This window comes from Narcine bancroftii, chromosome 9 (assembly GCF_036971445.1).
Source record: "Narcine bancroftii isolate sNarBan1 chromosome 9, sNarBan1.hap1, whole genome shotgun sequence".
In the NCBI taxonomy this organism is placed as follows: Eukaryota; Metazoa; Chordata; class Chondrichthyes; order Torpediniformes; family Narcinidae; genus Narcine; species Narcine bancroftii.
In genome coordinates, this window is record NC_091477.1 from 22,889,416 (window position 1) to 22,916,855 (window position 27,440).

Genomic DNA, 27,440 nt, shown 5'->3' on the forward strand with positions numbered 1-27,440 from the left:
CTTATCCAAACTCTTCACAAAGCAAGGGAAATCACCAAATAGCTGGGCTTTGAAATTTGAAAGGCGATCTCATGCAGCAGTTGGAATTGGAGTCGAGGAAGCCTGTTCAGAATATGATGGTATGCGTTCCTACTGAACTGGAAAACGTGCTTTAAACATCTGCAGACGTCTTTAAATGGAAAACCTGTTTGGGTTGCGTTTTGTAGTCTGTAACTTTTTCTATTTTATATAATATAGGTCTTTCACTGATACCAAAGGAATTGTCTTTTATACAAAATAAATGAACATGAGTGCTTCACTTGTACTGTACAATAAACTTTAAGGAAGTAGACACCACTCCTTGTAATGGACTGATGCATTTGTTTGACGAAAATGCTCATAAATAGCCGTGATTCGGGACCGTGCGGGGATACAGATCCATGTCGAAGTAAGGTGAATCGAGCCCTGCACCATCTTCAATGCAAACGCGCCGCCGGACAAGGTCCGAAATCCAAAAACTACCAATGATCCAGGAAACATTGACTGGCCACCGCCTCCAGGTACAAGGTCAAGGGGGAGATCGAGATTAAATACGGGCAATGGAGAGTTCTGCATGGATTAAAAGGACTGGGATTTACGTTATTGGAAATCCACTGAACGCAAATGCATGTGTATTGGAAGTTGAGGTCCCGGGGAGTGGGGGTGGGAACCGTAGATCATAATATTTTGTCTATAGTTAGAAAACTCACCTGCCACAGGTACATTGTTGGACGTTTTTGTTTTGCTTTATCTTACCGAACTCTTTTTTTTCTATGGAATGCAGTGTTTTGAAAGAGGTTATAACGATCTCAACTTCTACCCTGAATTCACCCTTGGAATCACAACATACCTACTTTTAGAATAAATTAGGTACTTTTACGAGTGCTGAGTCTGGAAGCGACGGGCCGAAGCGGCGCGGCTGGGTGGGCCGAGGAAAGCGTCGAGGGGGGGGGGGGGGTCGTCCCGAGAAGTGTTTTTATTAGAAGCATCCATTGTTTTGGACCCCAGGGTGTTGAATGAAGGCTCAGCAGGCGTTTGCCGGCCCTGCCCAGAGCAGCGCATTTTGCAAACCCGCAGCTTTACGATGGATATTTGACCCCTCGGCTTGGAAAAGCAGGGAGTCAAATTAGTCTAAATCCCTAAATTGGGTCTCAAACGGCGAAATAAGCAAATGAGTAAATTATGCAGCAATTTTCTTGTCAGGGCAGTGGAGAGATTGTTTTCCTGCCATTTTCCAACGATCGCGATCCGCTCCGGTTCCCATACGACTCAACTGCTTCGAATTATTACAAGGCTTTCAGGCGCTTCCCATTGTTCGGAAATTTGACACATTTTAGAAAATAAAATCCCGATTAGGGTCCCTCTCACCCGTGAGTCCTGGTGTTGGAAAGCCCACATTACCTATGCTTGTAATCCACAGCAAGGAGCAAGCCGAGTTATCCAGTGAAAGTTTGTTTTTGGGTGCTCTATCTGCTGATACAATCCTTTCATTTCCGTGCTTGACTCGGGTCCTCTAGTCATGGAACCATATCAGTAAACCAAAGCTCTTTACCAGCGCTGCAAACTGTGCGAACGTTCACTTCAACCCTTGGGCTCGTTTCAATCGATGCGTCAGGACCAGTGCAAAAATATCAAGGATTGTACCAATTGCTGTGGGAAGGAACGTTACAGACTGGAAAAGCTGGCAGAACTTCAAAGAGTTGCTCCGCTTCCAGCAACACCGCTCCGATGCGACTCTGTACAAACCACAGTTGTTCTCAAAGTCTTAGTATCTCTGTGCATTCAAGTCGTTCGACTCTAAGCTCTGGATTTTCCTTCAAGAGTTAGTTCTCTCTCTCTCTCAGTTATCTATCTCTCACTGTTTCTCCCAACTTCTCTCTCTCAACTTAGAAGTTGGTGGTTCGTTTTCTTGGACTCAGGTTTGTAACTACAAGTGGAGAATAGACTTCACAGCATCTCACATTTCAAGGCATTTTTTTCTGATCCTCATGGGAAATCCATAGATTTAATTGTTACAAATATTTTAACTCTTATGTTGGAGAATCTAATGAAATCCAAGGCACTTATTTAGGTTGCAAATATTTTGGTTATTCTTAATTTGCTTTCACTTTAAACAATCTGTGAGTGACATGTGCCTTGAGTGTGTGCCAGGTGGTTCATAAATTCATGAACATCTCACTCCATTTATGAAATTGAAAAAACACATTTTTCTTAAGTGATGGGAGATATTAAGTTGGGGTTGTGGATCAGTACTCTTGTTAGAAAAATCTGATTAGTATCCAGAAAGATTTTTTGGATACCTTAGGGTTCATTGTATTTAATTGAGCCATCCTCTCTCACCCAAAGCACATTTTCATAATTAGTGGAGAGAAAAGCACAACTTTGCAAAATTATATTAACCGTAAAAAGGTAAAAATGGCAGGTGAATTACAACGTGGGCAAACGGGACAGAAAATAGCAGTCTCAGAAATGAAAGGTAAGGAAATGAATATCAAAGAGATGTTCATTAAAATATGACAAATTAGGGAAATAATCAAAAAAGTGAATGGACTTTTGTACAAACTAGTATTGTGTTCAGTTCTGGTCTCCAAATTATAGGAAGGATATACATAAGGTGAAGAGGAGACAGAGAAGATTTACAAGGATGTTGCCTGGCTTAAAAAACCTAGAGTACAGAGAAAGATTGAAGAGGTTAGGACATTATTCATTGGAATGTAGACGGTTGAGAGGGGTTTTGATAAAGGTATTTAAAATTATGAAGGGACTAGACTCTTCCCCCAGAGAGCAGGGGAGGTTGAAACAAGAGGACACAAGTTGAGGGTAAGGGGGCAAAATTTTAGGAGAAACATTAGAGGATGCTTCTTCACTCAGAGAGTGGTGGCTGAGTGGAATAATCTTCCGGAGGAAATAGTTGAGGCAGAATCAATTCTTACATTTAAGAGGAGGCTGGATATATACATGGATAGAAGGGGGTTAGAAGGTTATGGGCAGAGAATAGATGGGGGAGCTAGTGGAGTTGTTTGAGTGAACTGGCATGGACTTGTGGGGCTGAGATGGCTTGTTTCCATGCCATAAACTGTTATATGGTTACAGTGAGAAAGCAATTTGAAGACTATTATTATTGGGTATAATGTTTTAGATGGGATGAAATGGCATTGGGTGGATTGTGTAGATTTGTCATATTGCTCCCTGGAGTCCAACATTGTAATCACAAGAAGACATTGTATGATTCAGGTGTTTATTCCTTGGGATTCAAAAAGCCAATTTCATTTTTGAGCTAGTTAACAGAACAGACTGGATCTTTGTTATCTAATGGGGAGTTGAGGAGGAGGGGTCCATCATCTAAAAATTATAATCAGATCTTTTATGAGTGAAGTTAAAACCAAAACATCATATTTGGAAAGTTTTGTTGCAAATGATGGTTGATGCTGGGTCAATATTTAATTTTAGTCTTGAGATCAGTGAATATTTGTTAGTGAAATCTATTGAGGGATATAGAGCAATGACTGATCCAAGTTAAATAACAACCTTATTTTATGTATTTCTATCTCTACCTCAACAATGAAAAAGAATTCATGGAATGGTAATAATTTAATCATTTGCTCTCTTTGAAATTTTTACTTTTAAAACATATTTCCAATTCAGTTCACTTTTACTTCTTATAATCTAATTCTTTCCCTTGATTTCTCGAGAACACAAATGACCACAGTGCTGTAGGAACTGTACAAAGACTTGGGTAAATACCACTTGCGTCTTTTGTCAGCAAAAAGCAAGTAAGATTTGGTAATTAATTTTAAAAGTAATACATGGGGTTACAACATTACTGTATTCTCTGCAAGGCTCTCAGCAAAATACCTACGTAGCAACAAATCAATCAAAATGGCAAACAGCTTAGTAAAGCAACGTGGGCTCAGGTGGCTCCAGAAAAATATTGTTAGGCTTCATGCGCTTTTTAAGGGAGTACCACTCCACTCCCCCATCATCCCAACCTACTCTTGTTTGAATCTTTAGTCTGAACTGTTTAATGTGCCTAGCATTTTTATTATCCACAATACTTCCCTTTATAGGGCAAAATGTACAATTAGATCAGCCCATTCAAAAGCAGTTTTTAATTTTTTTAAAAAGAGATATAGCTCTATAGTTAGAAAATTTCTTTTATCAAACTTAAGAAAAAGGTAAGTGAATAGTTAATCAACTCAGAATCAGAAAAGATGCTGGGATTGCCTTTATTACGACTGTTATTTCCAGAGTGTTATGCCTAAGATTCATGGAAAACATATACCCTTGATTCTTTTTTAAATAAGAGGTATGTTATCAGTTGCAAAATCATTCCTAGCAAATATTATTCCTTTATCACTTCTTAATATCAGTACATATCAGGAATGGTCTCAGACACATGTGTAAATTAGGAACAATTACTTGGATTATCCTAGCAAGGTATTATCCAAAGACACTCGGATCTTATAAACAGATTTAAATTATTTGGGTTCTAATAGTTTTTAAATGTGGATTTTAGGACTAACCTTAGCATTAAAGCACTGTTTGGGGTCATATTTTTGCTCATATAACTCTTTACTCCTGGGTGCTTTGCATAGCTGGCAGGAATGTCACATATAAAACTTTGCAGGTGCTCTTTACTTATCAATTGCCCTACTGAAATGATTGGACAACTCATTACTATCCTAATGCAGTGAGTCAGAAAGATGTTATTCCTGCTCACTTCATCCTTTTCTACTTGTCAACCTCATTCACATGAAGAAACAGTATGTTGTTCCCACAGACTACACTGGACAATGAAGATTTTGCTTCTTGAACACTTTTGGGTGTATTTTATGGATTTTGGACTGCCTAGCACAAAAATAACCTTAAAGTTTTCCTGTCAAATACTGTTTCTTTAGAGACATCCTATTTTTGTGATTTCCTATCATATTTTAAATCTACTTCAAGCTTACAAAACAGTGAAGTGCAGCATGTCATTGAAAATTAATTTTCTGCATTTGCACTTGGACTGATCTTGGTGCAGTTAGTGATGACCATGGTGAAAGGTTTCAACAGGACTTTGCAACCATGGAAAAGTGGTATCAAGGCAACTGGAATCCATCAGTGCTGGCCAATATCGTTTAGACACCGACTCGAGAGGCATCAGATGCTGAGTACAAAGAAAAATCAATGGCAAAACATTTTTGGGTCAGTTGAACTAATCCCATGTGTCAGCATCATTATGCGATTAAACATATTTCTCCAACTTCCTCTGTGATACATAAAATATGAAATCATCTTTGTTTTCAATTTGAAGTTATCCCCAATTTTTTCCCCCTCAGGAAACAAACCTTTTGAAAAAAATTGTTGTCCATTATTAATTATACCTTCTAGTATGAGGTAGATACTGAAGAGGATGGTTAACAAAACTATTGGCAAAGGCCAGACCACATTGGATGCTGTCTGAACAGGGTACCCAGTGGGAGCACTTGCTGACTGAGCTATTATTCTGTGCTGCACGTGTATGCTACAATGCAATATTCTGAATGCTATTACTATGGAGTTAAACCACATTCCTAAATATCTTAAAGAATCCAAAATTAGTTTATAATTGAGGAAATTAACAGATTATATATCTGGGTGTACATGATTTTCTTTTCCATATTTGGATGCACTCTTTAAAATTGGTTAGGGATGGATAGAGGGATAGGAGAAGTACTTTGTCATCAATTCCCCCAAACACAACCGAGTGCACTGAATATATACATTCTTCCATTCTCTGATCCAACTGTTCAGATAAAAGAATTACGTTGGCTGCTTTCAAAGTTCTTTGCACAGCATAACCTACTGAAAGCATGATGGCTAGTGTTAATTATTAGATAGATTTGGCCTATAATTTAGGAAAAATAGCATTATACTCTTGTTATCTCAAGATCAGATGCAGGTGATAATGTGATTTATTTGGAAATAGTAATCATCATTCATATCCTCATAAATTATAATGAATGAAAGTATCCCTGAATCTCTTTAACACACAAATCAATATCTTCAAAAATGTATTAATAAAGCCAGACATACTCTCAAAATGGACTAGTTTTGAATAGCAGGTGCTAAAAGAACACACTAATCAACTATGTATTGCCTTCAGAATCACAAAACTCTGCAGATACTGGAATCTTGAGTGAATAAAAAGATGAAGGGAATTTCGATAAAGGACCCTGACCATTTCTCTCCATGGAGGTTGCTTGAGCTGTAACATCTCTCCAGCTTCTTTATGCTCATGTGTAATACCTTCTCCCAGTTTTTGCCTTTCTACTTTGGCATGATTGAATGATACTACTGGTTGAACAGATAAAAGGAGATCTGTAAAGTGAGACAGAAAGTACAGCAAATATCATGCCTAATCAGGAAACAATTTGATCTGAAAGGTCTCTTTTGATCATCATTAGCTATGTTTTCTCTTATGGGAATGAGACTGGGAAACAGCCAGTGTCTCCTGAGATCTGATACCAGTTGAAATTTGGGGATAAGGGAAGAAGGGCAAGGTAGGAAAGAGCAAAAGAGAAGCCACATTGTAGAATGTAACCTATAATTAATGGAAGTGTTCATGAATATCTGTAGTCTACAACATATTTGTGAAGAATTTGATCGTCACAAATTCTGCTCACATTAGTTAAGCAAGGGAAATGCTTTTTTTTTTTGGAAAGAGCTCATTAAAACTTTGCAATATTTATATTTATACTTCCATTGTGATTAAGCTATCTGCTTTCAAAAAATACATTCCCACCTGGTAAATATTTGGCTACGGTGTGATTGAAGTGAGTGGTAGGATTGTGATGGAAGTGTGTAGAGCTACGTAGAGAGTGATCAGAAACTACTTGAAACAATAATTGCAGGTACTGTGCCAAGGAGGTTAAATGTCAATACATGTTGCAGAATCTAGTTATCTAAGTTGGAGAATTGTAATGAAATACTACTAGACTTTAGAGAAAGTCAAATGTGGTAGCAATGTTTATGCAGGGCTGTGAAATGGCAAGGCCAGATGATTTTTCTTATTTTGTTTTATAAGTTAATATAGGTACAAACTGTTGGTTGATACATTCTATGATATCAAGTATTTCATACATTTTTTTTAAAATCAAAATTATTTTTGTTTTTAAAAACAAATATTTTTAAGCCAGTCTATCTGAGTGGTACTCAACCTTTTTCTTTCCACTCACATACCACTTTAAGTAATCCCTATGCCAACGGTGCCCTGTGATTGGTAAGGGATTGCTTAAGATGGTATGTGAGTGGGAAGGGAAGGTTGAGAATTACTGCTCTAGACCCAATTTGTTACTGAAATAAGTTGCTTGTGAAAAATTGTCATTGGCCCAATTAGTTATGATTAAAACAGTGGCTTTCAAACTTTTTCTTTCCACCTACATACCATCTTAAGTAATCCCTTACTAATCACAGAGCACAGATGGCATAGGGAATACTCGAAGTGGTATGTGAGTGGAGGTTGAGAACCACTGACTTACCCATGATGCACTATGATTTACATTTTACTGGATTAGATTATAAAAATGATTGAAAAGATTATATTTTATTAACAAAACAAAGCAGGTTATAATATCAGGAATTGGCTTAATGTACAGCAATGGAGAACCAATCTAAGCATTAACTTCAATATTGGATATTTGTATTTAAAAATATCTACTGATCACATATTCTGCAGAGTGAGTTCACAAAGGTTCCTGACCTCATGTTAAGCCAAGTTAATATACCATCACTCGGTTTATAAACAGAAGGAATTGGAGCAAGAGTATAGCATCTGGTCCATTGTGCCTGCTCCATTATTTAATAAGATCAAGGATGATTTGTCTGTGGTCTCAGCCAGCATTTAGCCATAGCTCAAAGTGTCAAATTTACATAAATATTGTTTTTTTCTTAAAAGTATTTGACCACAGATACATTTGAGAATCATTAAAAAAAACCCTCTTCTAAACTTTCACAGCTGGGAAGAGCCAATGGGATATTCCATAGGTGGAAAATGTACCATCCTTGAATTTTATTAGCTGCTTGATTCTATCACCATCACTGGACTCCTGGCTAATGAGGCAATTCAGCACTTTCAATTCCCTGCATCTAGTAAGTCCACTTGTGGGTAGGCAGGGATTACAGGCAGTACATCTGGGAAGCTGAGAAAAGCCAGAACTTCAAATTGAAATAGAGGCCTTTAGCATTACCAGGCTCTTAAATGACAAACCCTTGCATAGTTGTTTTTTTTAAAAAAAACAAACATACCTTTCTCCATGAATGCAGTAGATGTAGAAAGGTTGTTTCCCATGGTGGGAGAGTCTAGGGCAAGAGGGAACAACTTCAGGATTGAAGGGCATCTCCTTAGAACAGAGGAATTTGTTTAGCCATAGGGTGGTAAATCTATGGAATTAGTTGACAAAGGTAATTGGGTGCATTTGAGGCAGAGATTAATAGGTTTCTGATTAACCAAGACATCTAAAGTTTATGGGGAGAAGGCTAGGCAGTGGGGCTGTGGGAAAGTGAATCAGCTCATGAATGAATGGCAGGGGAGATTATTTCTGCTCCTATGTCTTATGGTTTTTAGGTCTTATACATTTCACTGCTTTTCTCTAAACTCTAGTTTATTTGACTTATTGTAGCTCCCCACGGTGCTGCTTATTTATCTGTTTATTTGTTGTTATTGCGCTAGTTGCTATTTGAGTTGATTTGCTTGGATAACACGAAAGACAAAGCTTTTTAAATACATCTTAGTACATGTGATAATAAATAATTTAATTAAACCTCTTGAATTGCTGTTGTCAAGTTAAGCTTATGTTCAAAGGTATTTTTTGGCGCCGAAGTAAGTGTCCTCCACCACCACCCCCCCTCCCCCCTCACCGTCCCTTCGGCCTACAAGACTCGGAATGGCAAGCCGGGCCCAGCAGTGAGGGCAGTGAACAGCATCATCATATGAACATTCAGCACCCACACCGTCCCCCTCCACTTTGGCAGCAACCAGTTCACATGGAAGTTCACAATTGTGGCAGTGGCACAACCGCTCCTGGGAGCAGACTTCCTGTGGGCCCACTGCCTGCTGGTGGACCTTAAAGGGCAGCATTTGGTGCACGCAAGAACTTTTCAAAACACATCCCTGGGGGAAGTCAAGTTACCTGACCCCCACCTCCATTACACTATCCAACAGTGCATTCATGCAGATCCTAGCGGAGTTCCCTTCGATCGTGGCGCCATAGTTTTCCACTGCCAAGCCAAAGAATGGGATAAGGCACCACATCCTCACCGAGGGCTCCCCACTCCAGGCCAGGCCGTGCTTCCTTCTTCTCCTCTCCCACAGAGAAGCTCAGCCTCACCAGGGGACAGTTTCAAAAATGGAAGAGCTGGGGATGGTGCAACATTCTGACAGCCCCTAGCCCTCCCCACTGCACATAGCACTGAAGGCAGCAGGAGGGTGGAGGCCATGTGGTGACTATTGCTGCCTCAATGAGACCACCACACCTGACTGGCACCCCATGCCCACATGCAAGACTTTACCGCTAGCCTACAAGCGGCATGGAAGTCAACCTCATCAGGGGCTATCATCAGATCCCAGTTCATCTGATGACATTCCTAAAACCATCATCATTACCTATTTTGGATATGCCCTTTGGACTTACGAACACAGCCCAGACCTTCCAGAGGCTGATGGATGCAGCGGGTCAGGATCTTCCATTCGTATTCATCTATTTGGGAGATATTCGTATCGCCAGCTGCAACAACATGGAGCACGCAGTCTATCTGAGGCAACAGTGCCCTCGGCTGCAGTAATTGGGCTAACTATAAGCCCTGCTAAGTGCCAGTTCAGATTGGAAACGATCGACTTCCCGGAGCATCGAATCAACAGGCGCAGAGCAAAACCCTGCCCGAAAAGGTAGAGGTTGTTCAGCGTTTTGCCAAGCCCCACACAGTGAAGGGGTTGCAAGAATTCACTGGTATGATTAACTTTTATCACTGATTCATACCAGCAGCAGCTTGCATTATGAATCTCCTTTTTGTGCTCATGGCGGGGAAGGGTAAAGACATTACCTGGGACAATGAGGCCTCAGAGGAGTTCCAGAAGACAAAAGACAATGGCCAATGCCACCTTCCTGGTTCACCTCAGACCAGAGGCACCAACCATTCTCACAGTAGATGCCTCCAGCACAGTGGTAGGGGATGTACTGGAGCAATTCATCGAAGGGCAATGGCAGCCCCTGGCCTTCTTTAGCAGGAACCTCTGGCCACTTGAACTCAAATGTAATGCTTTTGACTGAGAGTTATTGGTGTTGTACCTGACAGTCAGGAACTTCAGGTATTTTTTGGAAGGCAGGCAATTCAGGGTCTTCACAGACCATAAACCATTAACCTTTGCCTGGTCGGCCAGGCAGCAGCGATACCCCTCATGTCTAAATTCACCAAGGACATCCCATACATCACAAGTAAGACCAACATGGTGGCCGATGCACTGTCCTGTCCCATGATTAAGTCCGTTCAGACCCTGTCCCAGGGAATAGACTATTCCGTTCCAGCCAAGTTGCAGCAGGAGGACCCTGAGATCCCAGCATTCAGAACAGCAGTTTCCGGCCTCAGGTTGGAGGATGTTGCCTTTGGTAATGGTGACCAGATGCTCCTCTGCGATGCCTCCACAGGCAATCCCCGCCCCATTGTACCAGCAGCAGAGACTGATGCGGTGCACAACCTGGCACACCCAGCCATCAGGACTTCTGGCCAGTAGATCTTCTGGATGGCCTTCAGAAACAGGTCAGTCAGTGGGCCAGACATCCCAAGAGCAGACGGACGTCAAGGCACATCCCCCAGACTTTAGAGCCAGCATGATGTCAGTTCAGCCATGTCCATATTGACATTGCAGGATTCCTGCTGGTCTCCCGTGGGGTGAGATCTCTCCCCACCATGACCGCTCCACAAGGTGACACAACCATCGAGACCTTCGTCAGGACACGGATAAACACTTGGGTGTCGAGGTTTGGAGTCCCAGAGCACATGACCTTCTCTAGAGGTACACAGTTCACTTCAGGACTCTGGGCAATATTGGCCAAGTTGCTCGGAACCCAGCTCCACCATATCATGGCTTACCACCCTCAGGCCAATGGGTTGATGGAGCAGTTCTACAGGCACCTAAATGCGACTGATAGGTTGGCTCAAGGGCCAGACAACTTATCCTGGGTCCTCCTGGGCATCCATATCATGCAGAAAGAGTATCAGCACGTCAGCAGCCGAGATGGTATACGGCATGCCGTTGGTGATATTGGGAGAGTTCTTGGCTGCTGTCAGTGACCCAGAGGGCCCCACTGTCTCATTGACTAAGCAGAGGGAAAAACTGGGCACTCCAGAAGCTCCGCCACATGGCCAGGCCAAAGCCTATGTCCCCAAAGACTTAGAGACCTGAGAGTACATTTTTGTTCATGGGGCACACTGAACATCTCTACAACAGCTGTATGAGGGGCCGCACAACGGGTTGACATGGGTGCTGAATTTTGGTGTTAAGGAGGAGACTTTCACTATTGACCGCTCAAACCAGCATACCTGGACATTAGCCAACCAGTCTCCACTCAGCCCCCATGACGCAGAGGTAGGTCACCAAAAGCGACGAACAATGGTCTGATTGCTGGTTCAAGGGAGGGGGTTGTGACCTGGCACACAAAATGACTAATGAACACGGCAACCACGCAGACCCCACGGGGGCCAATGACCTTCATCCTGGGTAACTGCCTACACAGCAGGAAACAACAAGTAACGGCAGGAACCCCACCCAATTGGAGATCAGGGCTGTCGTGATGTCACTCCTGTCATCAGCAGTGGGGGGGGGGCGGGAAGAATATAACCAGAGCTGCCAGTGCAATAAATCAGTCTTTGACTCCTCGTGTGTGTCTTTCCACACTTTGCGGTAGGTACACTCTGTAGTTGTTCTTTTAATTATTTTGGCTCCAACCTAGATACAATTGTTCTCTTTTTTATGCACTAAACCATACATAAAATTAACATTCTCCTGTTTTGAAATGTTTGCACTCATTTCCTGCAGAAGTCCCACCAATCAGAATATTGGACTGGGCACTACAGACCACAACCACATTGAACACGTTTCTTTTGCCAGTCATGTATCCTGGACACAAAGCATGCATCATCATCAATACTCACTTGAAAAAAAAATTCATAAAATGGTCAAGTAAAAGGAAATTTGATGTTTTTTTTTGTAGCAAAGATATTTAATTCCCTATGAATGAGAATATGATCTTGGCATTGCTTTTCCTGTGCAATTTACCTGGACATGATGAAACCCTGGAAGCCTTCACTAATTATACTTAGTTACAGGCCTTTGAAGAAGCTTTAGTTTAAACTAATTATGTGATGCAAAATACTGGAAGGAAGGGTTTAAAAATTTATGAATAATGATGTAATCTGATCCAATCATTGAATGGTTCTGTATTTTAAAGCCATTTCAGTTATTTAAAATTAACTTTTTTTTTTACGGATTGCACAATTAAAACATTTTCAGTGGTATTACTCAAATTTAACAAAAATCCCACACTTAAATATATCAAAAACTGTTCTAAAACAGTACCATTATAGCAGGTAGGTAATTCAGGTAACATTGTTTTTGCAAATTATTGAGGGGTTAAAAAAAACACTTATTTAATCTAGGTCAAATTCTATCCAGATAATTGATTGTTGTCAAATTGGAAACTTTTCCCATTCTGTTGAGCTGCAAGAACTTGATGAACCATAATCTAAGTTGAAGCCACGAAGTGAATGAATCCAGCTACATGGGTGCTCAGCACAATCTCCCTGTCAATTACTGATCCAGTCAGGGACCTTAACTTTGCTCCAACATGCACCTGTCTGGAGTTGGACCATTGGAATGAAGAACTTGGTGGAATACTCATCTCAGCAGCTGGGGTGCTGAGCTACTTTGATACATGTACAGTGCCCTCTATCATATTTAGGACAAAGACACATTTTTCATTCATTTGCCCCTGTGCTCAACAGTTTTAGATCTCTAATCAAACAATCACTGAAGTGCATATTCCAGATTTTATTCAAGGTTATTTATACACATTTTGGTTTGACCATGTAGAAATTACCACACATTTTATTCAGAGTCGCCTCAATTTAGGGCACCGTAATGTTTGGGACAGTTGGCTTCATAGGTGTTTGTGATTATTCAGGTCTATTTAGTTGCTTCATTGGTGCAGATATAAGAGAGCTAGGAAAGCTTCTAAACTTTTGATCACCTTTGGAGTCTGTAGTTGCCATTTTTCAATACGAGGACCAGAATTGTGCCAATGAAAGTCAAAGAAGCCATAATGAGGCTGGAAAAACAAGAAGAAAAGAGTAACAGACATCCTCCAAACCTTAGAATTCCCAAAATCAACAGTTTGGAACATCATAAAAAGAAAGCACATACTGGTGAGTTCAGTAATCACAAAGGGACTGGTATTAAAGGAAGATCTCCACTTCTAATGACAAAAATTTTCATCATAATAAAGAAAAATCCACAAACTTAAGTCCAATAGATCGGAAACACTCTTCATAAGGCAGGTGTGGATGTGTCAAGGACTACTATCTGCAGAAGACTTAATGACTAGAAATACAAGGGGTACTCTGCAACATGCCAACCATGGCAAAGGTGGCATGCTTCGGATCTTGGGCAGTTCATTTATGCCTTCAAACTTCGCTCTTACCATCACTCTGATACAGGTTAATCTTAGTCTCCTGTGTCCGCAAGACTTCTTTCCAGAATTCTGCAGGCTCCAAAATATTTTTTGGCAAACTAATCTGGCCATCCTATCTGTGGCTAACTAGTGGTGCAGAGTTCCATCTGCATTTCTTTTCACGAAGTCTTCTGCAGAGAGTAGTCCTTGACACATCCACACCTGCCTCCTGAAGAGTGTTTCTGATCTGTTGGATATACATTTGGAGATTTTTCCTCATTATGATAAGGTTTCTGTCATCAGTGATGGAAATCTTCCTTTAATTCCAGTCCCTTCACGATTACTGAGCTCACCAGTACAGTCTTTCTTCTTAATGATACTCAAAACTGTTGATTTTGGTAATCCTGAGGTTTGGCTGATGCATCTTACTGTTTTATTCTTGTTTCTCAGCCTCATAATGGCTTCTTTGACTTTCATTGGCACAACTCTGGACCTCCTGTTGAAAAATGGCAATTACCGGCTCCAAAGGTGATCAAAAGCCTAGCTCTCTTATACCTGTGCCAATGAAGCAATTAAACATACCCGAGTACTCACAAATACCTGTGAAGCCTAGCTCTCTTATACCTGTGCCAATGAAGCAATTAAACATACCCGAGTACTCACAAATACCTGTGAAGCCAAATGTCCCAAACATTATGGTGCCCTGAAATGAGGGAGCTATGTGCAAAAAGTCCTGTAATTTCTACATGGTCAAACCAAAATGTATGCAGATAACCTTGAATAAAATTTGGGATGTGCACTTTAATTAAATACAAATTATTTGATTACAGATTTAAAACTTTGGAACATGGGGCAAATAAAGGAAAAAATGTGTCCTAAACCAGCGGTTCTCAACCTTTTTCTTTCCACTCACATCACCTTAAGCAATCCCTTACCAATCACAGAGCACTATGGCATGGGGACTGGTATGTGAGTGGAAAGAACAAGGTTCAGAACCACTGTCCTAAACATTATGGAGAAGACTGTCTATTAAAATCATACAGAGTTAGCGGTTACCTATGTACAAATATCTTTAGATACATTTAATTGATCACCTGTTTAATAATGTGCAACCAAAAAGCAGAGCTTTTGCATGATGAGATCACATTTTTGCACTCTCTTTGAAGGTGCTGCTTTATTCTGTCATGAATAAAGGCATGATGAACTTTAATCTTTTAAAATCATTGCATTTTGAGCACACTCGATAAAATGAACTTAAATACGGCACACTTTGTGCATATTTTAAGATACACACATATTCAACAGCAGTTAGAGTATAACATAGCTATTGAAGTTGCAATCAGGGGGAAAAAAAACCTGATTGTTTAATTAATGTTAGCACAACTGTTGTTCGGTTGATCTTTTAAAGGTTAGGCATGGTATGACTCCAGCACCAGCAAAAGTTGAGAGCTGTGGAGAGCTTGTGCAATATTATATGGCAAGGAAATAGAAAGCTGCTTTCATGTTAATGTCCCATGGGCACTGGGATGTCAGCTGTTGCTACAGTCAATGCCAGTGTCCATTTACTTTGCTTCCAACACTGTTTGAATTGAACAGTTGAGTAAATATTCCCCAAATGGTTTAGATAGTTTTCAAACAGTTGTAACTATTGATATGGAACAAATTGAAAGCAAAGAGAATAGAGTGAAATGGAATGTAATATTTATTTGTGCATTAGCAGGACTATGCTCTTGCTGAGAGCAGTGAGCAATGTTAGGATGTTATTTGCATAAACAGTGATGCCGTAGTGTAACAGGTAGTTGAGTGGGTGAGAGAGAATAGGTTACTGGAAAGTAAGTGGGGGAATAGGTCTGAGGGGTTGGCATAGACTTGATGCAACAAATGGTCCTTGTTGTGAGAATTGTTAGAAACAATGGTAATTCAATTTATATTTAATGAATTGATTCCAATGTTTTAAATTGCTTTCAGTGTTCTTAATGTTTCTTAAGTGTGTTAGTTGATATTTGTTTTTGAACATCAAAACAATTTTGATTTTCATAGTTTTGAATGTTAATAGCCATAGTGGGAATGTCCAAAGCCAGAGGCTTTAAGGTAATGATGGTCAGATGGAATTGGAGGATTTTTTTTTCCCACTCACGAGACGATTGGAAATGTGCTGCCAGAGACCATGGCAGTGGCAGGCATTTTGATAGCGTCCAAGATCACTTTAATTGCCAAGCACAGAAGCTGATGAACCAAATGCTGATAAATGGGTTTATATGGATGAGGACTTGATATTCAGCATGGATACGGTATGCTGAAGAGCTTATTTTTCTGTGCTATGTGTGTCTATGACCCCAAAAGCAAAATATTGCAGAAAAAGCAAAAGTGAAATAAGTACACAAAATGTTCAGTGGGGCAGGCAGTATCTGTGATGTTTAAAAAAGCTAACATTTCAGATTCATGACCTTTTAAGACCTGGGTGAAGTTAAAAAATGAAGCAAGTTTTAAGTTGCAGACAAAGGGAGAAGGAATCTTTATGATCGGGTGCCAACTAAAAGGACAGTGGCAAAGGCAAGTGAATGACAGCATAAGGGAAGGTGAAACGGGAACCTCATGGAAGAGGGAAGGGCATTTATTTTTAATATAAAAAGTTTGACAGCTATCTCAGCAAAGATCAGCAGATCTTTCCAAGGCCCCCTATATACTTTCAAACATTACATGCAAGATTTTGAATCAGGAATCTGCTGCTGCTTATCAGCAAGTGGATAATAGGGATGCACTTACCAAGAAAGTCAGGTATTTACTGCTGGCTGGACATTACGGGCCATTCAAGATTCTTTTGTTGCCATGTAATAAAACAGAAAATATAATATTAAACAAAAATTGTTTTAGGCTGTTGTAAGTCACTATTAGTATTTCCCGGCACCCCTTACAATAAGAGAAAAAGAAGCAGCTAAAGAGAATAATAATTGACAGATATGGGAGAACACCCAGATGAATTATTCAAGGTGGATTTTAGCTCATGAAGATATATAATGAATACTTGAATAACTAAGTTGGTGTAGTTGTTGGACATTTGTTACACTTTCTGTATAAAGTGAAATTATTTCCATAATCTAACTAGGACACATTTCAATTTTTTTTAGATATTAGCTGTTGGAAAAATATACTCAATGGGGCATTCCCTGTAAATCATCAACTGTATTAATGCAGTTATGTCTTATTAATTAGAGTATATTCAAAGCAGTTTTGAAATTCATCACTGAAAGTGTTCATATCCTTTCTTAAATGAGATCAAGCAACATATGCATGAACTCAGGGTACATAACTCTGACTACAGGATGCCAGGATCTGAACTCGTGATTCTCCTCAATGAAAACATCGTAATTGGGCTTCCTTCTCCAGATTAAGCCTATTCAAATAGGATGCTACCAAGGATGCTGATGCACTCAGCTCTCCTGTACTTCCATGGCCTTTCCTCTGCTATTGTTCACTCATGGGAATATTGACTCAGCACTTTGAATGATGTGGATGCTATTGGATCTTTACCAATAGACCTATGCCTTCAGCCTGGAGACAATGCAGCGAATGAGAACAATGAAGCATTTGGTCAATATAGTCATTACAGAAATCAATGTGAAATTCTTAAATAATCTATATATTTTTACAATTAAAAATAAATATCTTTACATGTAGGTCCAAAGGCACCCGGATTATCCATGGTATATTCACATTCAAAATTTCAAATAACACAACAGAAAAAACTGTATTGGATGTAAAGTGAATTGGCTTTAAAAACTGGAAAAAAAAACACATTTACAAGGTTTGTGCACAAAGGAACCAGAGCAATGATCTTGATCAAGAACTTGATCTGCCTTTGCCCCAATTTTAAGAGAGCATTCGTTTCCCTAACTGTATAACATTTTTATTTCCGACATTAAGCAACTCTATGATTGAATTTTCAATTTAATGGGAATTTAGGTCAAATTTTGGGTGGTCAGTGTTGTCTACTTCTATTCACTAGTAACTGGATTGGATCATGCCCTAACTCATTTTATTATGTCTTAAAATATACAGAATAGTCACAGATAGAAAAAAAAACTGTTGCCCAGACTGGATCAGAATTTAGAGCAAACAGCACCACATGCTAATTCCACACCTCCCTTTCTAGCTTCTGAGTTGCATCTTTGGATTTTGAATCGAGTTTATGATAACATGACCTTTGGTTTATCAAATTGCCCATGAAACTACTATAGCTTGTTATATCTGGTGATTTTCCAACTCGGTGCACCTTGAGACTGTGCCAACTACAACATTACTTAAACTACTGTAACTATATTTGGTATTCAGTGGCCAATGGATCTGCTTAGTGATTCACTTATCCTGTTTGAATGGAGTGTGCAATAGGAATGGGGATTTAAATGAAGCATCTTAAATCTGTGACCGTCTTTTCTGAACTCTGCATAAACTTAAATAGATACCTTATTTCAATTCTTTCTGGTAGAGCAATGGAAGTTTTACATCTTAAAAAATACAAGGAAGAGAGAAAAAAAAGGACAAATCATACTGAAGTAGAGAGGGATGCTTCTCTGACTGATTTTATATTATATTCATTGGAATATACAAGTGGTTCGAGATAGTCTATTGGTATTTCATACTTTAGGAGATTTGGCAGCCTTCTAAACACTTACTGAGGTTGCTTTTATGTTACCATTTCCACTGATGACCATCTAAGATCACATTGTACCTTCGTGCGAATCCAAGTACATGTAATTTGTTCATTTCTCCATATTTTACACCTTTGGATATTATCTGTGGGTAAATTTGCACAACAATTTCTTCAAAGGGCTATTTTAAGTTTAAAAAAAACTTTTGAATAATTTCACTCATTAACAGTCCAAAGTATTAGGGTTAGATCACATCGATGGCGTCCTATTCTAATTGTCAACTGCAAGGCTGCTGAAAGCCACCAGTTTCAAAAGAATTAAGTCTTGTTAGCAAGGGTGACAATAAGCACGCTGATATAGTACTTTGATCAAAAATAAAGAAGTGAGATTATACGTGTCAATTGCATTGGAGGAGATCCTACAACTGACTGTGTGAAGGAGATAAATTAATACACAGATATGAAATGATGTCATAACTGAAGAACACAAATTAACAGGTAAATGTTATCTCCTGATGATCATTCAGATATTTTTCACAACTATGCCCAGTATCTATGCCCATCCTTTTCTACTTTCCATCACAAGTACAGTTATCAAAACAATTAGATCCTGAAAAACAAAATGGATGTTGATATTTTTGAAAAATGAACTGAGGACACAATTCTCCACGGAGATGAGTTAGTCTGTCGGGATTAGGATACTGTGCTGTTTTCCTATTTCATCAAAAAGCACTAATGATAGACCAGGTCCAGATAAACTGTGCTGTTGCTAGTTGCATCCAGAAAGTCACAACGTTTGAACGACTTTAACAGACAAGAGACAAATGGAGCACAGAGCTTGGAAGCACAATCCATTAAACTTTGCAACTTTGTCTTCAGAGCAAACTTGACAGTATCTTTGTTCACTTAATTTTTTATTGAAAATGCCAAATGCAATTAAAAAACAAAGTAAAATAGGAAATTACACAAATACCATTCTGATATATAACACATTCTTTTATGTTCCAAATTTAAAACAATTTTATGATGTGTGAAGTATTCTAGTCTTTGAAATAAAAACATTTAATGAAAAGAAGCAGGACTTTAGATAGAGAATAGAAAATATGTGTCATTTATGGCTCATCTATGAAGGACATACACAGGAAGAATACATGTGGATCTGTTGATATTATCAATATATTTCATAGCTGTGAGGGAAAATTTCAATTCTACATTTTTAAAAAATGATTTAAATTATTCTGGCTTAACACTGGTGAGACAATCAATGTCAATTGAATGCGACAGGCATTTTAATTGAGATGTAAATGGACTGGTGAGCAATTTAATTTGCTTATTGAAAGTTTATTGAAATGCCTTGTTTATGAGTTGGAAGTTATATTCCACCAGTTATTTAGCTTGGTTAGGTCTCTTTGATCCTCAAACACTTTTACAGATGTGTGCATTATGACAAGTGCACGGTGGAGGTGATTACCGTGGACCTTAAGAATGGAATTTATTGTTTGAAAACTTTAGAACATACAAGATGTTAGAGGTCACACATAGGAAGTAAATTTCATTACTTGGTATAGCTGCAATAATTGAAAACAAAGACTGGATTGCCTCATTTTAAAATATAGCAATGCATCTATGTTTCTCCTACTTTAATTCCCAAGCTGATTTTTCTGTGGTTAAAATGAGAGTCAGATAGTTGCAAAGTGGACTTCGAATCTTATCAGAACCAGAGAAAATATTACATAATTACATGATGCAAATAAGAATGAAGTTATTCAATTGGAAAAATCATTCATATTGAAGATGGGTCTGTGCAGCAGTAAAATAATATTACTAGCAGACAATCTTGGGACCTATTGGATTTATATATATGATTTGGTATCTGATTTTGATTGAAAGAGGTTATAACATAATATCTGCATAGATATAATGTTAATGTATATTCTATGAACATGACAGTTAATCAAGGAGGTATGTGGTATTCAAATTTTCTTTTCATGTTGAAAACATACACGAACCTTAAAGAAATTACACCCAGCTTCAAGCTAACTCCAAATGGTACACGCAGAGCAGGGACTAATGATTGTAAATCACAAAAATCTGTAATCACGGTAGTTGAAGTTTAAATAAAACACAAAGTGCTCTAGAAGCTCAGCAGGTCAAACAGGATCCTTTATAGCAAAGATAAAAATACATAACTTGAGTTTCAGGTTTGAACCCTTCATCAAGGTATCACCTTGAAGGGCTCAAGCCTGAAACGTTGGTTATGTCTTTCTACCCTTGCTATATAAAGGGCCCTGTTTGACCCTAACCCTAAAGCTTCTGGAGCACTTTGTGTGTTTTTTTATAAATACAGAGACTAATGATTGAATTCCCGAATTTCATGTGTGAACTTTCCAGTTCCAAACGAATTCTCTGCCTGCTTATTCGTACAATTTAAAATATGCCAAGAAATACTTTGGGCAAACAGCGGGGGGATTCATTGGGAGCTTGAACATAAAAATCAAACAATATTGATTAAAAGGAAACAATCAACTCTGAAGCTAATTAACTATTGCCGTGATTCCGAAAGACAAATCCTTTTTAAGGACTCTGGCTATATATATATATATAAAAGATCGATTTATCTATTTGAAAGATCAGCCAGGATTCGATTAGTCTCTGCTCCAAAGTATCAGACGAGAAAGAAACGTTCGCAGGCGACCGACAAGCCCAGAAATTCAATGTTCCTTACATTGGGGCAAAGGTCTCGATTCTTCCAGTGATGTTTCTGAATTGACCGGAATTTGGATCTGCTAAAACAATTTTTAAAATAGTCAACATGTGGCTTCCATCATAAATGAAATATCCTGTAGCATCAACTCCTGTTTCCAGCCAGCTCATTTGGCAAGTAGAAACAATAAATTAATTCAATCGCCGTTCGATTTTTGTGTTCCCCCCCCCCCAAAAAAAAAGCAAATTTCTCGTTTTGGTCCTTTCCGTGGTTATTTTATATTCCAACTGGAACGACAGTGGGGTTTTTAGAAATCCGTGCGCAGTTTTGCTGCGATTCTCAGATGCAATCACTGAATATTATCAACGAAGTCTTTATTTTTTGTTTCTTCGTGATTTCGGAAAATATATTTTTTTGCCCGCTGATTTCACTCCACTCCTAACGTTACACGAGAGGTGAAAATGCTCGGCCACCAACTCTGAATACCGTCCTCTCCCTTCAAGTTGAGCGATCACTTCTGCCGTTGCCCTCGAATTTCCATTGAAGGAGAAAAGTTCGATTAGAAACAAGGCAGCAATGATGCAAATGAATTTGACCAGCTCCTGCAGAACAAACCGGCCACATTTATTAATAGTTGGCCTGGACCCCCAGTTCGCTTTTCCTGTGTCCCATCGAGAACTGGGAGAAAGAGAACCGATGTATCTTTTAGATCTCTGGGTTAATGACTCCACACGAACAAGGGAACAAGGCACCTATTTTGTCATTCACTGCAAAGACAAATTCCATGAACCCCCCCCCCCCCCCAACATATTTCAATGATTCCCGACCCTTTTAATCGCAGAACTGTCGTCGAAACAGAAACGGTATCTCAATGCTAACAGAGCGCGGATCGTTTTCAGTCATAATACATTGCGATGCAACATTGAGAACATTTTCCATGAAGCTTGCGTCCCACGGCCAAGTGTCCAACATTTGACACCAAAGAACACAGGTATTTCATCAATTAAAAAAATACTAGAACTCCACAAAATAAACCCATAAATTACCAGATAAATTAACGTTTTTTAATTGAATCTCATCGAAATATGCTCAGTTCTATTCGAGTATTTTGAAAATTAATTTTTAAATCAGATTTCAATAACATTTATTGTAACTGCCAACTGTGTTATCGTTTAAAGCAGTAAAACTTTGTGCATTAAATTATTTTTTTGTCTTGTGCTGTAAAATTGCAACTTTTCTTTTTACACATCTTTGCTTTCGGGACTCCACCAAAGTGTATAGTGCATTTCATTCAAAACGCTAATTAAATTGCATCGCTCCTTGTTGCTGGATTTTAAAGAATGAGTAACTTCAATGCATTCAGTTACATTATTACTTTAAAATATAGATTTTTTTTGTACGGGAAGTTGTCATTTGTAAACTGTAATTCGCTGTGTTTAAATTGAAACTTCATCGGATTCTTCCAAAACGATTAAGCAAACATAACAGCTTAAAATGTACTGAACAGTTTGCCTTTAATTGAAGGGACAGAATAAAGAATAAAAGATCTTTACTCGATTAACCGGAAATATTTTCATCGACCGCAACATTGTAAAAAATATAAACGGCAACATGAAAGCAAAAGGGGATAAACGAGTTCCACTGGTAACAAGCAGAATGTTACTTATTTCTCGAGGCCAATTTTGAATTACATAATGAGGAATATCCTCCCTTACTGTTGTTGGATCCATTGTAATGTTGGAACTTGATCAGAGCAACCGGACGAATAAATCACGATTTAAAACCAAGGGAAAGAAATATTTTCCTAAGTCATTCCGAGAGCCCTTGATTTCAGAATGTGTAAAATAAATGTATTAATTTGCATCATCGACTTGGTTTTTCTTTAAACTACTGATTCGGACATTCATCCGGAGCTATATTGCTCGAGAAATTTGTAAGCCTTGATCTCAACACGGAGAAATTGTTTTGGTGAGTTTCAGAAATCAGTGGGACCTGCCTCCTAGTTGGAAAGAATCGTCTGGGACCCTAACTTCAGTGGCCGAAACATAACCTATCCTTAGTTGGACCTGTAGCGGGGTGTAATCACTCTTCTTTTATGCTCTTCTGCGGGAACCTCTTCTTGATTCGAACCCATCCACGTTGGCATCTTCCATTTACCTTTTTCTTCGCGTGTTATTTTGTCTCAATACTCTCGCAATGCGACTACAGAGCGCTAAGTTTACAGGGTGAGCACCGAGCCTTTATAGTCCGAGTTGATTGGGGGAGGGGGACATCTCTCTCTCTTTTCGAATGATATCAACTCTACAAATCTAACTTTATATCGGTCAGGTTTGATCCCGGGATACACGAGCTAATAACGCGAAGCAGGAAGTAACCAAGTTTAACTCCTTAACAAGTGGAAGAAAACAACGCATCGGATAGTTGGCTCTCCTTGTTTACATCTTTATGGTGCCGTCGTGGTTTTGAACTGTTTGGTTGTTAAACCAAATCGTTTCTACGTGTTTTATACACAATGTGAAATGCGTTGGAGTCCCACAGGTCAACACTATCGGACTAGATGCAGAATTACAGCCCAGCGACGGTCCTCTTCGTTATATCTATTATTCTATTTCAACCAGACAGCAAATAAAGTACTTGTGCAAAGAGCAACATCTTAAAACTAAAAGATAAAGAGGATAAAATGTATGGATTAGACCTCGGAGTTCTTGCTCTGCTTCCAGTTTCAAAGTCTGGACGTTGAAGTTTGGGGATTTTTTCAAATGTGAGTATTTCTTCCCCCAACAACGAAGATTAAATACAAGGAATTTTGCAACGCTTGTACAAACGCACGTGTTTCATTTCCTCGTTTGCATGGTTAGGAATGAAGACTGGACTCACCATTCATCCGCTGAAGCTTTGGTATCCTTGAAACGCGCTGTTCCACAAATAATAAAACAACATTTAAAAAAAACCCACATAACCCTTGTTATTGCGCCAGGTTGGGTTCAATGTTGAATCAGGAATCAATCGTTCGGCTGCTCGGGGTCGGCAGCTGTCTCCATGCCTGACATCTGACGTCAGCCCTCTCCACCCATGGGACATGGCTCGGTTCCCAGTCAGCGCAGGTTTTGCAACAAGGCTAGATGCCATTTTTTTCCTGAAAGGGGCAGGATTGCTTGGTTATAACCGAGAGAGTGCAAGCACCATTCTAACGTCTGCATTGATATATTTTTAAGGGCCCACCACCCTCCGTGGATCCGATTGGAATAAAAACATGAATATTTCCCCAACCCCTCCCACGCCCTTAAGGAGGATTATTGCAGTTATATCCCCGACCATATTAATTCTGTGGAAATATCGAGCATCCTTCGTCTGTTCCTGGGCATCTGGTTTGAACCCACCTTGAAATGTTGTCTTGATAACATTTTAACCAAACGCGAAGGGTACCTTCGTGAAAAGGTCAAACCTATTTTTATTGCATGTGTTCATGTGTCCAGATGCGCTCGTTGCAACTCCAGTCAATTCGAAGAATCTTTTTTTTAAAATATCTTTCAGCAAGAGAAAGCTCCCTTCACGCATTTCAAAGATTTTAATGCCCCTTTCTTGGATTCGTCGCTCACAGCTTGTGACGGAAGGAGATACCGGACACGTTAACCTCAGGGATTCTATGGAGCTACCGAGAAATAAAAAGTAGCGAACAATGCGACCTTTCTCTTCACAGAGATAAATCAGTGGAATGAGGATTCAGGCAATTCCCATGTCTTGGAATAATCTTCTGTTTCTGATTTACAATGAAGAATATCCTTGGGATTAATGTGCAATAAAGACTGAACTGAGTTGTATTAAGATAATAAGCAAAATTGCAACCACGATGTTGTTGTCAATGTCTTCTATACATTTATTAGATACATTTAGTTACTAATAAACCCTATTTCATAAATTTAACGAAGTTAGCGTCAGATTCAAATCCCGCTGTCCGAGGAAGCCAAATCATGTGAGACTCCAGCAGGAAGATTTGGGCTCAGCACTGTATGAAGTGAAATTCCAGTGGACGTCCACGATGTTTCAAATCTCCTAGATGACTCCTATTACCTGCATTTTTTTGTTAATGTTTCTGCTTCGGTTTTCAAAAGGTCCAGCAGAGAATAGATCTTTGAGCACATTTGAAAAATGACAGAGCGTCTTTACAGTCCCCAGATGGTTGGAGGGTATTTTTTTATACGCTGCCTAACTTATACTAACGGCTGTCCTTCATATGCACAAATATCCTCAAAATGAAATTGCAAGTTAACCAGAGCTTTAGTGACATTTCAGTTAGTTACAGCACATTGTTTTATTTCCATTATACAGGAACATATATGCAAAAATAGATTATGAATGTGATGTTCAGCATTAGACAGTTGTCAGCTTTGGCTCGCTTTTTCTTCTTTGAATTAGAAACAAGAGCACATAATCCAGTGGAACATTGAAGTCCGGGGCAGACGGAGCATTCCAATGAGAAGGGATGTTATTTTTCAAATAAGACACTAAAGCCTGCTTTGTTAGGAGAACGAAAAGGTTCAATGGCCATGTTCATAAAAGAGTAGGATAGATTTCTTGGTATGGTTAATGGTTGAAAAACACCACATTTTTTCTCTTTATGGTTATGAGAACTAGCTGTAGAATTTAATTTGCAACATTACAATAATGACTCTACCTGAAAAGTACTTGTTCAAAGCACTCAGTGACCATCTGAGATAACGAAGAGCACTTCCTGGATGAAGTTTCCTTTTTTACTTTTACCTGTTCATTCACAACTTCAAAAAGAAGAGATTAAAATCAGAATGACACAACACAGAAACAGTTCCCTTGACCCAATTTGTCCTTGCAGACCAAGTTGTCTCCCAGAGCCAGTCCAATTTATCAGTATTGGGCTCACATGCTTCTAAATATTTCATATGCATTAGCCTGTCAAAGTATCTTTTAAGAGCTGTAATTGTGCATTTACTCTAGCATCTTATTCCAGAAAACCACAAACCTCTGTGTCCTCTCAATGCCCTCTAAAACTAGAGTCCCTTACCCTGGCGGTGGGGGGGAACCTGACATTTCACTTTATCTGTGCCCCTCATAATTTTATAAATCTCTACAAGGTTCCTTCACTCCCGGGAAAACAGTCCTATCTTATCGAGTCTCTCCTCATAATCTCTCCAATCCTGGCAACAACCTTGTGAATCTTTTCTGCACCCTCTCAAGCTCAATGAAATTGATTAGAACTCGGTTGATTAGAATAGGTGATCAGAAGTACACATAATTACCCAGGTGTCGTCTCACCAATGTACAGCTGTAACACAACTTCTCAACTCTTGTATTAAATATCCTGCCTGATGAAAGAAGGGTGCCAATATGCCTTCTTTAATACCCAGTCTGCCCATGTTGCTATTTTCCAGGAACCATGTCACTCAAAATGTTCAAGAAGCTAACATAAAATGGTTTCTGAGATCTTGGAGAATTGTTGAATTGGAGAAGGAATATTCAGCACAAATGCATTTCCAGATCAGGTTATAAATATGTTATAAATCAATGGTGAGGACTTGTGCACTGGGATATGGGCAACACAATTTTGGCAGAGATAATTTTGAAAGGAATGAATTTGTTGGGTGAAAATGTCATCTGAACTATTGTTAGAAGTCATTAAAGGAGATCATAGACCATGGATATGTCAGAAGAAAAGTGTAGAGATAGAGATGTGTGTTGGAAAAGTAAACATGGAATCCATAGATTTTTTTAGATAACCAAGGATGAATATAGATGAGAAATAAAAAGGATTCGGTTTGATGGCGTGGGGCTGGTGTTGTATGGGATATACCCCATTCACCATTTGTGCAAAAAACAAGAAGTTAAATAATTATAGATATTGATGTGAATGGATCTCCCTAATTACATTCACCTAGAAAGACAATGGCATTAAAGGAGAATGGTGCTTAAGTCAAACTACATGGGCAGGCTGAGATGAAAAAGAGGGGTAAGGCTTCATCTTCACAATCATATAACCTATCTTGCTGAGGGAGGAAAATTCAACTAATAAGAAACTGAATCAAAATAATAAGGGAATCCACATTATTAATTTAACATGCCAAAATTATGACATTCACAATATATTATATACAAACCTTTTTTCACTTTTTGGCAAATGACAGGATCAGAAGCTCATAATTTAGATTCAAGCAAGGCAAATTATAAATATGATGCAAAGCAGGGTTTAATTAAACCATGTGATAAAATACCGCCTGATCAATCACACAGTGTGAGCTGGTCACACAATATAACTACCCTTCTACAATTATTACATAATTATAATAGAAAAAAATTACATCAGAACATATAGTTTTTAAATAAATAAAGCATGCTAAAAATATCCATGTTTTTT

At 38.9% G+C, this 27,440-nt stretch overlaps 1 protein-coding gene across 2 annotated transcripts in view; it reads right to left on the reverse strand.

The window, feature by feature from the left end:
* Positions 1–24,069, reverse strand: part of pitx1 (paired-like homeodomain 1) — a 35,158-nt gene extending 11,089 nt beyond the window's left edge. Inside the window, exons 1-2 of one of the 2 annotated variants that reach the window (XM_069897768.1) lie at positions 23,933–24,069; positions 16,470–16,521 (exon numbers count right to left, since the gene is read on the reverse strand). The gene's annotated coding sequence lies outside the window, so the exon portion shown is untranslated. Of the gene's footprint in view, positions 1–16,469; positions 16,522–21,076; positions 21,139–23,932 lie in introns of those variants that run through there. The other variant, XM_069897767.1, reaches the window with a different exon arrangement.
* Between the last annotated feature and the right edge of the window lie 3,371 nt (positions 24,070–27,440).